At 39.6% G+C, this 15,807-nt stretch overlaps 1 protein-coding gene across 1 annotated transcript in view; it reads right to left on the bottom strand.

Moving 5' to 3' along the window:
• Positions 1-2,092: 2,092 nt before the first annotated feature.
• Positions 2,093-15,807, bottom strand: part of CA8 (carbonic anhydrase 8) — an 88,267-nt gene continuing 74,552 nt past the window's right edge. The window contains exon 9 of the mRNA XM_055318141.1: positions 2,093-3,006. The gene's annotated coding sequence lies outside the window, so the exon portion shown is untranslated. The remainder of the gene's footprint in view (positions 3,007-15,807) is intronic.

The following is a 15,807-nucleotide window of genomic DNA, read 5'->3' as shown; positions in this document are numbered from 1 at the left end:
ACCAACAGCAGTATATTACACATTCTTGCCAAGTGCACATAGAACACATTCCAGGATAAACCATATGCTAGCCCATAAGACAAGCCTCAACAGATTTAAAAGAATTGAAAACATGCAGAGTAAGTTCTCTGACCACAATGGAGAGAAATTACAGATCAATAACAGAAATTTGGGAATTCATAAATATATGAAAATTAACCAACACAAACCTAAATAATCATTAAATCAAGAAATCACAATACTTCGAGATAAAAGAAAGCAAAAACATAGCTAACAAAACTTATAAGATGCAACAGAAAGCAATGCTTAAAGAAAATTTTACAACTGTAACTGGCTTTATTAAAAAAAAATCTCCAACCAATAACTTAATTTTCTACCTTAAGATACTAGAAAAATCACAAACCAAACCCAAAGCAAGCAGGAAGGAAATTAAAGATTAAAGAACTTATTGAAATAGAGAATAGAAACACAGTAGAGACAACCAAGAAAATCAAATGCTGGTCAGTCTTTGAAAGGATTGAAATTATTGGCAAGCCTTTCACTCAACTGACCAACAACAAGGGGGAAAAAAGTCTCAAATCCTCTTTTTTTTTTTTTTTAAGATGAAATCATCTAAATTGACAAAACTTCTGAGGACAGTATTACTTTACACAGCATCAGGTACATTAATTACCATGAATTAGAGGCGCTTTTAGATGTGTAAGCTATGTGGAAAAGCACTTCAGTTTGTTGCTTTTTTTCCTGTTAGGTAAACAATCCCACCCTAAATTACATTTCAAGATTCGTGAAATGTGTCATTTATCCCTAGTTAACTCTTTCCCCCAACACAGACACACACACACACACACACACACACACACACACACACTTTGGCCTCGGGAGGCTCCCTCCTCAATTTCAGGACCCATGACATACCTTTCACTATTCTTTCCCATGACACCATCAAAACAGAATAGATTGGAGACCAGTTATTTGCACTTGTGTTGATTTACAAAGTATGCTTTCAAATTTATTCCTACATAAGCATCACTCTCACCAGCATTCATATTCTGAGCCTGAGGTACGTGTTTCCTAGATTAAAGCTTAGTAAATCACCACACACACAACCTCACCAATAGACGCCACAAGCTGGATCAAGTAGTTCATTTCAGTCTTTTGACTGAAAAAATACATGGTAAATAAAATTGATTGCTTCAATTAAAAGACATTGGAAGGGAGAATATGGGCAACTAGGTATCTCCCTAACGGTCACTTTGAGTTGTTGTTATGTTTATTCTGTGGTTTTCAGGGACAGCTGGTTGGAGACTCTAAGAAGCACCAGAAATCAAGTCCAAGAAGATCCCTTGGATGCTCAGTACCAACTGTATCAGAGCAGAGGTGGGGTGCATACTGCTTTCAAGGACTCAATACAGGCTCTCCCAAAAGAATGCCAAGGCATCTTTTGACTGGCTTCTCATCCACAAGAAAATTAAATCTTCAGAGGTCATCTTTGGAGGTCAGCTACACCTGCGGCTAAAGCTACAACCCATGTTTGCATGTGTGTGGCAAGCTTTAGTTTGGGAGATAGAAGTGTTTAAATATGCTTCAGTTTTTGCAACCATGCTTTGCCATTTCTTCGTTTTTGTATACAAGAAACTACGGAAAGGATGAATCCAGGGCTTCTCTCCACTTCTCAGGGGCTCTGCCCAATGCTGCCCTCGTGATCCAGGGCTAAGGGCAGACCCCAAACCTTTGCAAGCCCCCGCTTTTCCTCACTCTGCTGCCATGCCAGTCCTTTCTCTCCCTGATCAAGGCTCTACCAGGATCTTCCTTTGCTGCTATTTTCAGGGATACTTGGTGTCCTTTTTATTAGTGTTTAATGCTTTCATTATTACAGCCTCTACCCAACACATGTAAAATCTCACAACACATACTTATTGTACCTGTGTTATCTCTAACTTAAAACATTTTGCATCACAAAATCCCTCCAAATTAGAACTACGAAGTCTTTAGTTTTACACTAAGTATAACAACAAATAACATTTATTAAGTACTTGCTTTGTGCCACTCTACTGCTTTACATAAATTATCTCATTCTGTCACATCTAACTGCTTCTAAGCATATGCTTACATTCGCCAGTAGCACTTAAAATTAATTAAAATAAAGATATTGTTATCTTAGAAAGCAAGGTCTCAATATACTAAAGTAAACTCCATAGAATAAAATATTTTAAGGTCTTACAAAATGTACAGCACTAAATTATTATAGGTTACTATTCAATTTATGTTACTATCATGGAAAATACAGCATTTCTGGTACGTTGTACCCACTTATTTTTTCTCCAATTTTTATGCCTTTCTCAAACTCCTAGAAACCAGAGCTTCTAATATGTCAAATAAATACAATTAGATTCATACATTCAGTTTGATCCTTTGAGAAATATATAAAGTGATTTTGTTCTTGCATTAACTCCCAAATTGTTTTGCATAATAACCAGCCTGACATTAATTGTGGTATGAGGGCTGAAAAACAACATGAGATACGACTTTTACTAATCTTTCACATTCCATTTTCAAGCCATATGCTGTTCCTGATCAAAACTCTTATTTATTATCAAGAATTACATTATTCTCCGAATGAGTGAAATTTTCTCTTGGAGACAGGAAATGAAGGATCGCTAACACTGGGAATGTATTTTTCCTGTCTCAGTATTAATACATGATATATATTCATATTAATAACAACTCTGAAAACCAGTTACATTTCTTCTACACATAAGCAATAAACAGTATGTGCAAAATCTGAATCCTAGCAGTAGTGGTGTGGATATAGAATATTGGGTTTCCTTTGAATGTACAGCCATTTCTAATATTTCATTAGAGCAAGTGTACAGGCAACTGTCACAGATGTCCATCAAAGCTGGATTAGATGAAGACAAACAATGCAGGCTTTGAGGATAAACTGAAGCTGCAGCTCAAAAGTTTCCGTTTCTCATCGAAGGGCACTGTGGAATCATTGTCTTCCTCCTTGAGGCAAAGAGAATGAATCAATTATGTTACTGACATCCCTTCATAGCCAACTGAAAAGGTTTTCTTGCAGTCCAACAAGAGACAGTGAAAACCAAAGATTTCATAAGACAATGTGGAAATTTCAAAAATATCTTCACACGCAAGTTTGTAATCTCTGCGTTTTTTCCATAAACTCTGCCATCATTTTATTTCTGTGGCAGAAGCTACTAGGGCAAAATTTCACAGAACTGAGTGTTTTCAACTGAAGGCAATGCTTAAGCTGAACAAAAAATGTATGGAACATGTTTAAGGATAAAATTAAGCTTTAAATTATTGTCATTAATTTCATGTGTATTAATCACAGATGGTAACTGCTTGCACACAGACTTCTTCTTGCCCCCCCAAATAACTTTGCAGTCCTACTAAATACATGGATAAATAATAAATACAAAATAATACATGAAACAATGAGCTTTTTTGAGATAGTGCATTTCCCATTTAGGAAAACAAAATCTGCTAAGATTTTAGTTCAAGAACATCTACTCATGTTGCCAACGATGGGAGTGGCAAATCCAACTTTCATACAGTTGCTGCATGTGAACTCTCCAATCCTTTGGGCAATAAATACCTATTAAAATTCAGATGCATATATTCTCTGACCTGAAATTATATTCCTAGAAGCTTATCGTACAGATAGAACCATCCAATCATACAAAGATTTTATATGTAAGGATATTCACTGAAGCAATTAAATGACTTTTCCTGAATAAAGAGGGACATAACAGAGTACTTGAAAAATGGCCACATGTGGTGTGTGTGTGGATATATTTCACATACACATACATGTGTCTGCCCATGTATGCATGTGTGCATATAGGTACATGCAACTTCTGGAACAATTTATTAGAAAGTATTTGTAATGCTGGGGTATATTTTTCCAAACTACATTTCTTTTTTTTTAATATTTTTTTATTTTTATTTTTTTATGATAGAGAGAGAGAGAGAGAGAGAGAGAGAGAGAGAGGCAGAGACACAGGCAGAGGGAGAAGCAGGCTCCATGCACCAGGAGCCCAACGTGGGATTCGATCCCGGGTCTCCAGGATCACGCCCTGGGCCAAAGGCAGGCGCCAAACCGCTGCGCCACCCAGGGATCCCCCCAAACTACATTTCAAAGATAGTTGAGTCATAATCAAATCTTTACAATCTCAGAACTTTAATGGTAAAAATAGGACTTTGTGTGTATATTTGACAATTACAACCGAGCAAATTGTAACTCAAGGTGATTCACATGAAACTGATGACCAAAATTGTGAAGCCACAGCATTTTGAAGCTAAAATAAACCTAAAGGTCATGATGTAAGCATTTTCTGCAAAAGAAAAATAACCTGGAGTCCCCCATTTCCTAAATGTGTTCTGCATAACTAAAAATCAGTTGGAAAAAATGAAACTATGTTCAAAAATCTGTGGAAACCCTGGTCAAATACAGTAATATATGGTTCTTCCATACAAGACCATATCAGAGTCTTGAACATGCTTATGTGCACTGTAAATCTCCAAGAGGAGACTAATAAATCCATGAATCCCCAACTCTGTTGACAATCAGCTCTTGACTTAACAGACATCCTTAATGGCTATCTTATTGGCTCTGCAGAACACATTTGGAAAAGGCTAGTCTACAGGCACATATATTCCCAGTTTATGAAAGTAATGAAATTTCATTTTAAGGGTATATGAAATCATTCTAAAAATTTAACTACTGTGGTTCCAAACATCAATTAAACAAAAGATAGTTAATATGCAGTCTCCCTAATCATACAAATGCAAGTCTTAGCCCAATGCATTTTAACACTGTACATCCAAAATGCAACAGATGCACATGCTCATTGGCGTCTCATTCATTCTGAGGTTCTAAGGGTCTGATGTAAATAGTTCTCAACAGGTGCCAAGTGAGTTCTAATCTATCAGAGTGTGGACTCTCCTGGTGAATTTAGTACTCACTCTGCTAAAATCTCCCTTAAGAAGAAAGTAAAGATAATAATGCCCCATGCTTACTGGACTTTTTCTCCTCTATAAGGCACTGTGAGGATGATCTTTCTATTAGCTCCCCCCAAAAATGGATGTTTGACCTTGTTCACTGCAGAGACTGAGTTACTTGGGGAAATATTTCAATCAATCACAACCTGGAGTATGGATTTGGAATCAGGGAAATGGATGTTCAAATCCCAGCTGCCCACAAACTTTCTGTGAGATTTTAAGTAGCCTACTTGCCCCTTCTGAGCTTCAGATGATAGCTGAACCAGATACAATCTTCATAGGGTTCATATAGAGAATGTAGTGAGACAACAAATAAAACGTGACAGCAGTGAGTCCCAGGCACATAACTGAGTTACTAATGAGGATTTCAGCTGATTTATGGACATTTTACTAGCTGAAAATTGAACTACACCATGGCCTATTATTTTCCATAGCATGTGTTCAAAATTTACTTTTCAGAATTTCAGAGAAAGTTTTTATGGGATGAAATTATATTTGATCTCATTTGCACTCTGTTCCCAAAGTCCAAAGCAGTATCTGACCCATATCAAACATTGCAAAAAATGTGTGTGTGCGCACTTGCATGTAAATACATTAAAAAATATAACAAAAGGACAGTGGCAACTTTATTATATAATTTTATTTAATTTTTAAAATTCGTATCAAAATTACACATTCATATAAAAGGTTAAAGAGCTCTAAAAGGTTTCTTATGAAAACTAGCAGGCCCCTGTCTCTTATGCCACCGATTTCCTCTACTCTTTTAACTGGTCATTTTATTAACACCATAGAGCTAAATAATGTGATTCAATTTTTAGGATTGTTGACTTTCCCTATGGAGTATGAAGAGGAGTCCCTCCTTCCTTCTGTCAGACACCCTACACACATGCACACACCACCTACATGCATATAAACCCTTCCTTCACTCCAACCTTCCAATATGGTTATATAGAATTTTGGCTGGATCAGTTTCTATTATTTCTATTATTGTGATAATGTAAATATTATTCAGAGCTGAATTGTGTGTACTAATGTATCATTTTTTCTCTGTACTTTTTTTTCTCTGGAGTGAATAATTATCTTGGGTTTTTTCCACCATAGTTTTCTATGTATTCAATCCAAAACTACTTCCCAACCATCTGACACTCAAGACATTAAAGGCATATCATGCAGTCTATCAATTTCATCTTTCTGGAGGAAGTTCTAGAACCTTCTCATTGCTCACATCTGGACTCACAATCTCTATCTCTACAACTCTAACTCTCAGTCATTTCAGTCATCTCCTTTGCTGGATCTCAGTTTCTTGAATCCTCCACCTGTTCTCTCTACTTTGGTGAGGTATATTTTCTAGTACTCCCTAGGAAATAATTTTCAATGACCTTGATTTTAGAAATGACTACTTGAAGTTTGGGTAAAAAACTCTAGGTGAGGTATAATTTTCCCTCATAATTCATGTTTGACATTCAGCTTACAGTGTTGATGTTTATTTAAAAGTTCAAATTCCAGGTTCTTTGATTTTGATTTTTTTTTCCTCCCTGTAATTCCTCCCTCAGTGTCTAGAAATTTCACAGTGATACCGGCTGTATTTTGATTAACCGTGCTGGAAATTCAACAGGTCTTTTTAAACTGTAAATGTATGTCCATGAGCCCTGAGAAAATGTTTACATGATTTTGTTGCTGCTACCTCTCCTCCATTGTCTCTGTTCTCTATATTGAGTTTTCCTATTATTCAGATAATGGACCTCTGGACTGCTTCTCCAATTTTCTTAATTTTTTTTAATCTCTCTCTTTTTTTTTTTTGCTCTACTTTCTGACATTTCAGTTCTGCCTTCTGATCCTACCATAAAAGTTTTCATTTCTGCTATCATGTTTTTGATTTCCAAAAGCTTTTTAGAATATTCCTTTTCTTCATAACATCCAATTCTCATTTCATGGTTGCAGTTTCTTCCTTTACCTCTCTAAAGATATTAATGATCACTTTTTTGAATGTTTCTCTTTTCCTAAATATTTATTTCTTATATCTTGTCTTCTTCAGTTTGTTTTGGGCTCTTACATGTTATCCACTTTCTTCAAATGTCCTTAACTGACTGTACCTAAGAATGGGAATGACCACATCAGTAGTATCCTTGGGTAAATACCCAGTAGTGCAATTGCTTAGGAGGGCACTTGATGGGATTAGCACTGGGTGTTATACTATATGCTGGCAAATTGAATTTAAATTTAAAAAGTAATTTAAAAAAAAAGAATGGGAATGACCACTATTAAAGCAACAACAAACAAAACGAGAGTGGAGACTCTAAGCACAGAGCAGGCACTTATTCACCTGTCCTGCCTTCACCATAGAATGCACCAGCTGGGCCATTTCATTAAAGAAGTCCCTGGAGTTGCTCAGATTCTCCAGAAAGACCCTTCCATGCCCCTGTCTAAAGAGTAGAGGCCTTTCGGCCAGTGTCCTGAAGGCCAAGTGGGGGAGGAGAGAACATAAGATATAAGGATGTTATTTAATTACCTTATTTTTCAGTGAGGTATCTTGATACTCCATTGCACCTATGTCCCCTAATAGGGAGACTCTCTCCTCATCAGCTTTTAGCCACTACATATGATTTCAGCCTCCTCTCACTCCAACTTCTAGAGATTATCCATTGCCACCAATTCCTGAGACTTTGACTTTGTCACGTAAACAGGCTTATTCCTCACATCTGCTAAATCTGTTACCTCACAACCATCTGCTTCCAGCTTCCAAAATGTTTTTGCTACTGTCTCTTTTGTTTCTTCTCTCCTTGTAAGCCTGTGCACTTAAAAAAAAAAAAAAAACACTTTCCTGTTATTTTAATGCAATTTGTGATGGAAACAAAATTAATTGCCCATGTTCAATGGATTATCATTATTTGATACAAAAGTTCCTTTTTAAACATTTGTGGACTTTCTCAAGCTTCTACCATAAACTGCATTACTTGATAATCAGAATATAAACTTATTTAGAAAAGAAATAATACTTTCAATATACCAAGGTAATCAGGCTGACTCGCTCCCCTTTGGGACTTCCTCCAAATACCCATTTATGTGTGTATATATATATAGTATATAGTATAGTATATATAGTATATTTTATATATATCTATATATAAAATAAGAAAGCTTAACTCTAAAAAAGAATGTTCTATTATACAATAATCACTGTTAATAATGAGAACCTGAAGTATGGCCATGTCCTACGCAGTCCTCTAAATCATCTGCTATTTCATTATAATTGTAACAGATGCTATCTTTTCACATGTGACTTTTTCTGAACCTTAAATTACTTTCTGTGAAGAGACCCTTGGGAATGGGAATGAGTGCAAATCAAATCACTACTGGGAGAATTTCCTGAAAAGCTATAAAAAATAAACATTTAAAATTAAAAGAAATGATAACAAATAATAAAATAATAAAAAGACACGTGTGCACACATGTTCTACTTCTCAGAGGCCATGGCAGGTCCCAGGGCTGACCTAAGTTCTAGTGAGTCTGGCTCAGCTCACTGACAACCCATTAAAGTTTCCCTCTCTAACTGAGATAACTCAGGATAAAATCTCCAAAATAAGAATCTTGTAAGAGGTGATCTCTGGGTGGCTCAGTGGTTGAGCATCTGCCTTTAGCTGAGGGTGTGATCCCAGAGTCCTGGGATCGAGTCCTGCATCAGGCTCCCCACAGGGAGCCTGCTTCTCCCTCTGCCTGCGTCTCTGCCTCTCTCTCTCTCTCTCTCTCATGAATAAATAAATAAAATCTTAAAAAAAGAATCCTGTAAGAAATAGGGATATGGGGGTTCCTGGGTGGCTTAGTTGGTTGGGTGTCTGCCTTCAACTCCGGTCATGATCCCAGATCATGGGATCCAGCCCTGCATCAGTCTCCCTGCTCAGTGGGTAGCCGCTGCTCCTTCTTCTTCTGCTTCCCCTCCCTTGTGCTCTCCTTCCCTCTCTCAAATAAATAAATAAATAAATAAATCTTAAAAAAAAGAAAAGAAAGAAAGAAACAGGGACATGTCAGACGTGAGGATTCTCTTTCAGAATGGTCTCTTTGTCCTGTACATTAGAGGAACACCTTCTTGGGAAAGTTTTCACATGCTGCTTTAATTTGGAGTTAGCCATGTACCTGATTTACTCCCAACTCTAGGCTGGGAGAGTCTGTGTCTGATTATGTTTATATTTTCACACAGCCCCTAGAATAACACCATACACAGAACAGAAGGTTAAAGATAAATGTCCTTCCATGACAAGAAAGGGTGCATGGCCACCTTTTCTCCCCCCCCCCCCAACATACCCATTGATAACAACATCAGGTCATGAGGAAGGAAAGTAAAGGGAGAAAAGATGAAGAGAAAGGAAGAGGTCAGGAATGTCCAATGCATCTGAAGATTCAAAGAAAAGAGAGTGAGGAAAATGCCACTGTATTTGGAAAGAGAAGTCAAAGCATATCAGAAATAAGAAAAGGGTGCCAGATTATTCGACATTATTCTGAAATTACTCTATGGTGCGATAAGTACTGAAATTAGAAAGGAGAAGATTGTCATTATTTACATATGTGATCATGGTCTGTTTAGGAAATTCAAAATAATCAGCTAAAATGTTACTGGAATCTATGTGAAAGGTTAGATAAGAAAGCCAAGGACAAGGGCAGCCTGGGTGGCTCAGCGGTTTGGCGCCACCTTCAGCCCAGGCTGTGATCCTGGAGACCTGGGATCGAGTCCCACGTCGGGCTCCCCTCGTGGAGCCGGCTTCTCCCTCTGCCTGTGTCTCTGCCTGTCTCTCTCTCTCTCTCTCTGTGTGTGTGTGTGTGTGTGTGTGTGTGTGTCTCATAAATAAATAAAGTCTTTAAAAAAAGCCAAAGACAAACCTAAGCAATTATTTGATCAATGAAGAAATATTAACCCATAGAAAAATATAATGGAAAATAGCACTAATCAATATTGATAATGACAGCAGTAGCAATAATAATAGTAAAAAAATAATAATAATAGTAATAGTTCACATTTGTTGAACGCTAACCCTCTGCTAAGCACATGCTGCCCATTTACCTTATTTCATTTCACCTGCACATTTCTAGGAGGTATTACTCTTAGTATCTTTACTTCATAGATGAGGACACTGAGGCTGATAGAGTATCATAAATTTGCCCAAGTCGTGGAACAGGTGGCGCTGCCGTGCTCCCCACCCAAGGCTGATTCTAGAGCCCAAATGCACATCCCGTAGTAAGTCTAGTGATAAGAGAGAGCCATCCAATGAATGAAGAACATACAAATTTTAATAAATACTGACCTATGCATTGGTCCTTGATAGAAATATTCAATACTAAATACTGAATACTATATATTCAATGCAATCCAAATGAAATATTCTAGCAGGTTTTTTTTCTTTTCTTGAACTCTCTTTTTTGCACCCCCTCTTTCTTTTACTCTTTATTTCCATCCTTTTGATAGAATGATCCTCCAGTTTATCTGGAAGAATTAATTGTGTGCATAGCGAGAAAAATTCTGAAGGGACTAGTAAGGGATATTGACCCACCAAATGCTGAAACATACACTAATGCCACCAGCACTGTGGGTCATGAATAGGTGGACCCATGGAACAGGAGAGGGACTTCAGGAATAGAACCAAGTAGTCACGGGATTTAATGCTGCAACATATTTTTTTTCCTTTTAGTCAGACAGGTATGGATGAAAAATGTGAAAAGAGTTTATGTTGGTGAAGGTGAGGAGAACTATGGTTAGTGGAAGCATAAATGGACATAACTCCTGGGAAGAGCAATTTGCATATATACATATACATACTATATACTATATATATATATATACACACACACATACACTATAATTGAAACTCTCTGACGCAGTAATCTCATTACCAAGAATTTTAAGGAATTAGATTCATAAATCAACCACAGTAGCATTGATGATATCAAATACTGTAAATAACCTAAATGTATAATAATAGAGGAACAGCTCAGTAAAATTTTGGTACATTCTTAAAGGTCACGTATTTAAAAGGTAATCATTTATAAGTATGGCATAGATCTACTCAATGGCATAAAAAGATACATTAGTAAGCAGATATAAAAACAGCCTGGGGCACCTGCCTGGCTCAATTGGTAGGGCATGCAACTCTTGATCTCAGGGTTGTGAGTTCAAACCCCGCACTGGATGTAGGCCTACTTAAGAACAACAACGATGACAATGACCAGATTCTCCAGGCCACCTGACTGGCTCAGTCGATAGAACATGTGACTCTTGATCTCAGGGTTCTAAGTTCAAGCCCCATGCTGGGTATAGAGATTACTTAAAAATAAAATAAAATCTCTAAGAAAAAAACAAAAGAAAAAGAAAACTAGGGATCCCTGGGTGGCACAGCGGTTTAGCGCCTGCCTTTGGCCTAGGGCGCGCTTCTGGAGATCCGGGATCGAATCCCACGTCGGGCTCCCAGTGCATGGACCCTGCTTCTCCCTCTGCCTGTGTCTCTGTTTCTCTCTCTCTGTGTGTGACTGTCATAAATAAATGAAAATTTTAAAAAAAGAAAGAAAAAGAAAACTAGCCTTAGTTCCTTATGGGAACTTTATATGTCTACATATCCATAGGAGATAAATGTATAGAGACCAAAAAAGACAAAAAAAAAAAAAAAGACTAAGTTTTCACTGAATACTTACACTGTAGACCAAAAACATGTTAAGCACATTATATCCTCTCATTTTACCTTCACAATCACACTATGAAGTACTTATGGACATCTTTTAATTGATGAAAAAATAACTTAGAGAAATTAGTAACTTTTCCAAGATCACACACTAATTTGGTGGAGTCAAAATGGAACGCGAAACATCCCCACTATGCAATGGGGCCTCCACGTGCACTCCAGAGCTCGTGACAGCTGTCATTGACAGGAGGGTTTGAGAAATCGCTGCTGCTTCTTTATTTTGTTCTATATTGTTTGAAGTTTCTGTCATGAACGTGTATCATATTAAGAAACACGGGAACAGAGGGAGGGGCAAGATGGCGGAAGAGCAGGGTCCCCGAGTCACCTGTCCCCACCAAATTACCTAGATAACCTTCAAACCATCCTGAAAATCTACGAATTCGGCCTGAGACGTAAAGAGAGACCAGCTGGAATGCTACAGTGAGAAGAGTCCGCGCTTCTATCAAGGTAGGAAGACGGGGAAAAAGAAATAAAGGAACAAAAGGCCTCCGAGGGGGAGGGGCCCCGCGAGGAGCCGGGCTGAGGCCGGGGCGAGTGTCCCCAGGACAGGAGAGCCCGTCCCGTCCCGGAGGAGCAGGAGCTGCACCAACCTTCCCGGGCGGGTGGAAAGGGGCTGGCAGGGAGTTGGAGCAGGACCCAGGAGGGCGGGGATGCCCTCGGGCTCCCGGGGACACTAACAGACACCTGCGCCCCGGGAGAGTGCGCCGAGCTCCCTAAGGGCTGCAGCGCGCACGGCGGGGCCGGAGCAGCTCGGAGGGGCTCGGGCGGCGGCTCCGCGGAGGGGGCTGCGGGGCGGGAGCGCGAATCCACCAGCGCAGGCCCCGGAGCACAGGGCGCCGGGACACAGCCCAGGATCCGGCCTCCCCCGGGACAGGCAGAGGCCGGGAGGGCCAAGGACAGCGAGGACGCTCCTGCCCCGAGCTGAGCAGATCAGTGGCCCCGCCCCGGAGCCTCCAGGCCCTGCAGACGGAGAGCCGAGAGCCCCGAGCCCCGTAGTTCCTGCGGAGGCTGAATCCAGGCTTCCAGAGTTGCCATAGCAACTGCTGCTGTTCCTCCTGGGGCCCCACGGGTAAACAACCCCCGCTGAGCCCTGCAGCAGGCAGGGGCAGAGCAGCTCCCCCAAGTGCTAACACCTGAAAATCAGCACAGCAGGCCCCCTCCCCCAGAAAACCAGCTGGACGGACCAGTGATACTCCCCCGTGTTCCAATACAACTTGTTTTTGGCCACTCTGCACTGAGCAAAATGACTAGAAGGAAAACCTCACCTCAAAAGAAAGAATCAGAAACAGCCCTCTCTCCCACAGAGTTACAAAATCTGGATTACACTTCAATGTCAGAAAGCCAGTTCAGAAGCACCATTATACAGCTACTGGTGGCTCTAGAAAAAAGCATTAAGGCCTCACGAGACTTCATGACTGCAGAATTTAGATCCAATCAGGCAGAAATTAAAAATCAATTGAATGAGATGCAATCCAAACTAGAAGTCCTAACGACGAGGGTTAACGAGGTGGAAGAACGAGTGAGTGACATAGAAGACAAGTTAATGGCAAAGAGGGAAACTGAGGAAAAAAGAGATAAACAATTAAAGAACCATGAAGACAGATTAAGGCAAATAAATGACACTCTAAGGAAGAAAAACCTACGTTTAATTGGGGTTCCCGAGGGCGCCGAAAGGGACAGAGGGCCAGAATATGTATTTGAACAAATCCTAGCTGAAAACTTTCCCAATCTGGGAAGGGAAACAGGCATTCAGATCCAGGAAATAGAGAGATCCCCCCCTAAAATCAATAAAAACCGTTCAACACCTCGACATCTAATAGTGAAGCTTGCAAATTCCAAAGATAAAGAGAAGATCCTTAAAGCAGCAAGAGACAAGAAGTCCCTGACTTTCATGGGGAGGAATATTAGGGTAACAGCAGACCTCTCCACAGAGACGTGGCAGGCCAGAAAGGGCTGGCAGGATATATTCAGGGTCCTAAATGAGAAGAACATGCAACCAAGAATACTCTATCCAGCAAGGCTCTCATTCAAAATGGAAGGAGAGATAAAGAGCTTCCAAGACAGGCAGGAACTGAAAGAATATGTGACCTCCAAACCAGCTCTGCAAGAAATTTTAAGGGGGACTCTTAAAACTCCCCTTTAAGAAGAAGTTCAAGTAACTCTGAACGTGAATGGACTTAATGACCCCATCAAAAGGCGCAGAGTTTCAGACTGGATAAAAAAACAGGACCCATCTATTTGCTGTCTACAAGAGACTCATTTTAGACAGAAGGACACCTACAACCTGAAAATAAAAGGTTGGAGAACCATTTACCATTCAAATGGTTCTCAAAATATACCCTAAAAACTACAGAACACTTCTGAAAGAAATTGAGGAAGACACAAAGAAATGGAAAAATATTCCATGCTCATGGATTGGCAGAATTAATATTGTGAAAATGTCAATGTTACCCAGGGCAATTTACACGTATAATGCAATCCCTATCAAAATACCATGGACTTTCTTCAGGGACTTAGAACAAATTATCTTAAGATTTGTGTGGAATCAGAAAAGACCCCAAACAGCCAGGGGAATTTTAAAAAAAGAAAACCATATCTGGGGGCATCACAATGCCAGATTTCAGGTTGTACTACAAAGCTGTGTTCATCAAGACAGTGTGGTACTGGCACAAAAACAGACATATAGATCAATGGAACAGAACAGAGAACCCAGAAGTGGACCCTGAACTTTATGCTCAACTAATATACGATAAAGGAGGAAAGACGATCCACTGGAAGAAAGACACTCTCTTCAATAAATGGTGCTGGGAAAATTGGACATCCACATGCAGAAGAATGAAACTGGACCACTCTTGCACCATACACAAAGATAAAATAGATGGAAGATCTAAATGTGAGACAAGATTCCATCAAAATCCCAGAGGAGAACTCAGGCAACACCCTTTTTGAACTTGGCCACAGTAACCGGAGAAGGACAAACAGTGTATGTTCTCATTCATTTGGGGAATATGAATAATAGCGAAAGGGAATATAAGGGAAGGGAGAAGAATTGTGTGAGAAATATCAGAAAGGGAGACAGAACATAAAGACTTCTAACTCTGGGAAATGAACTAGGGGTGGTGGAGGGGGAGGAGGGTGGGGGGTGGGGGTGAATGGGTGATGGGCACTGAGGGGTACACTTGACGGGATGAGCACTGGGTGTTATTCTGTATGTTGGTAAATTGAACACCAATAAAAATTAATTTATAAAAAAAAAAAAAGAAACACGGGAACAATGAACAGAAAAAGAAATCAAAGGTGAGTCTTGCCACAGCAATTTCAAGAGGTAGATGGAGATGAACACATTTCAAGAAATTGAGGAAGAAAAAGATGAGGAGGAGGTAGAAAGTATATGAGTGATTTTTTAAAAATGGCAGAAAGACCTTCTATAAAATATTTAATCAGTGGTGCAAGCATACATACAGATATACATAAAGGGACCAAAAAAAACCTGCATTTTTTTTCTCTTGTCCTGCTTTTATTCTTACTAAGCCCTATACCTCCCCCTGCCCACTACACAGTTAATGTATGTTACCCTTGCAGAGGTCAAGGAGTTAGGGATTCTTTGGAGTCTTCCAGCACAATAGATAGCATCTTAGGAGTGACCAAGCAGGGTCATCATGAACGTTTTCCAAGACCACTGATTCACCAAGAGCCCTGGTTCCAGGGCATACATGACTAAAGGGTGACACCTGAACACTCATCTTTGTTCCTGGATGCCAGGGAAGACATGTGCACTGGACCACAATCCCCAGTAAAAACCCCAGGCCCCAAGCAAAGATGAGATTCACTCTCCTTTCTTCTCCTTTTCCAGTTTCCCAGACACTCCGTGTGAATCTGCACTTAATCTTTCTCCAATATACTCTGCTCTCACTTCTTCTTGGCTCGAGTTTGATTTCTATCCTGCGCTAAGCCAAAAACTAGGTTGGCTGGTCCTGCAGGAGCCACTCTGGGTCCTCAGGGATCCAGCCAGCCTGCATCATTAGCATAACCCTTATTATCATAACCCTGTATTTAGCAGTAT

The sequence above is a fragment of the Nyctereutes procyonoides genome, unplaced genomic scaffold, assembly GCF_905146905.1.
Source record: "Nyctereutes procyonoides isolate TBG_1078 unplaced genomic scaffold, NYPRO_anot_genome, whole genome shotgun sequence".
Taxonomy (NCBI): domain Eukaryota; kingdom Metazoa; phylum Chordata; class Mammalia; order Carnivora; family Canidae; genus Nyctereutes; species Nyctereutes procyonoides.
Note: the sequence above shows the minus strand (reverse complement) of the source record. Positions and strands in the feature narration are given on the sequence as shown.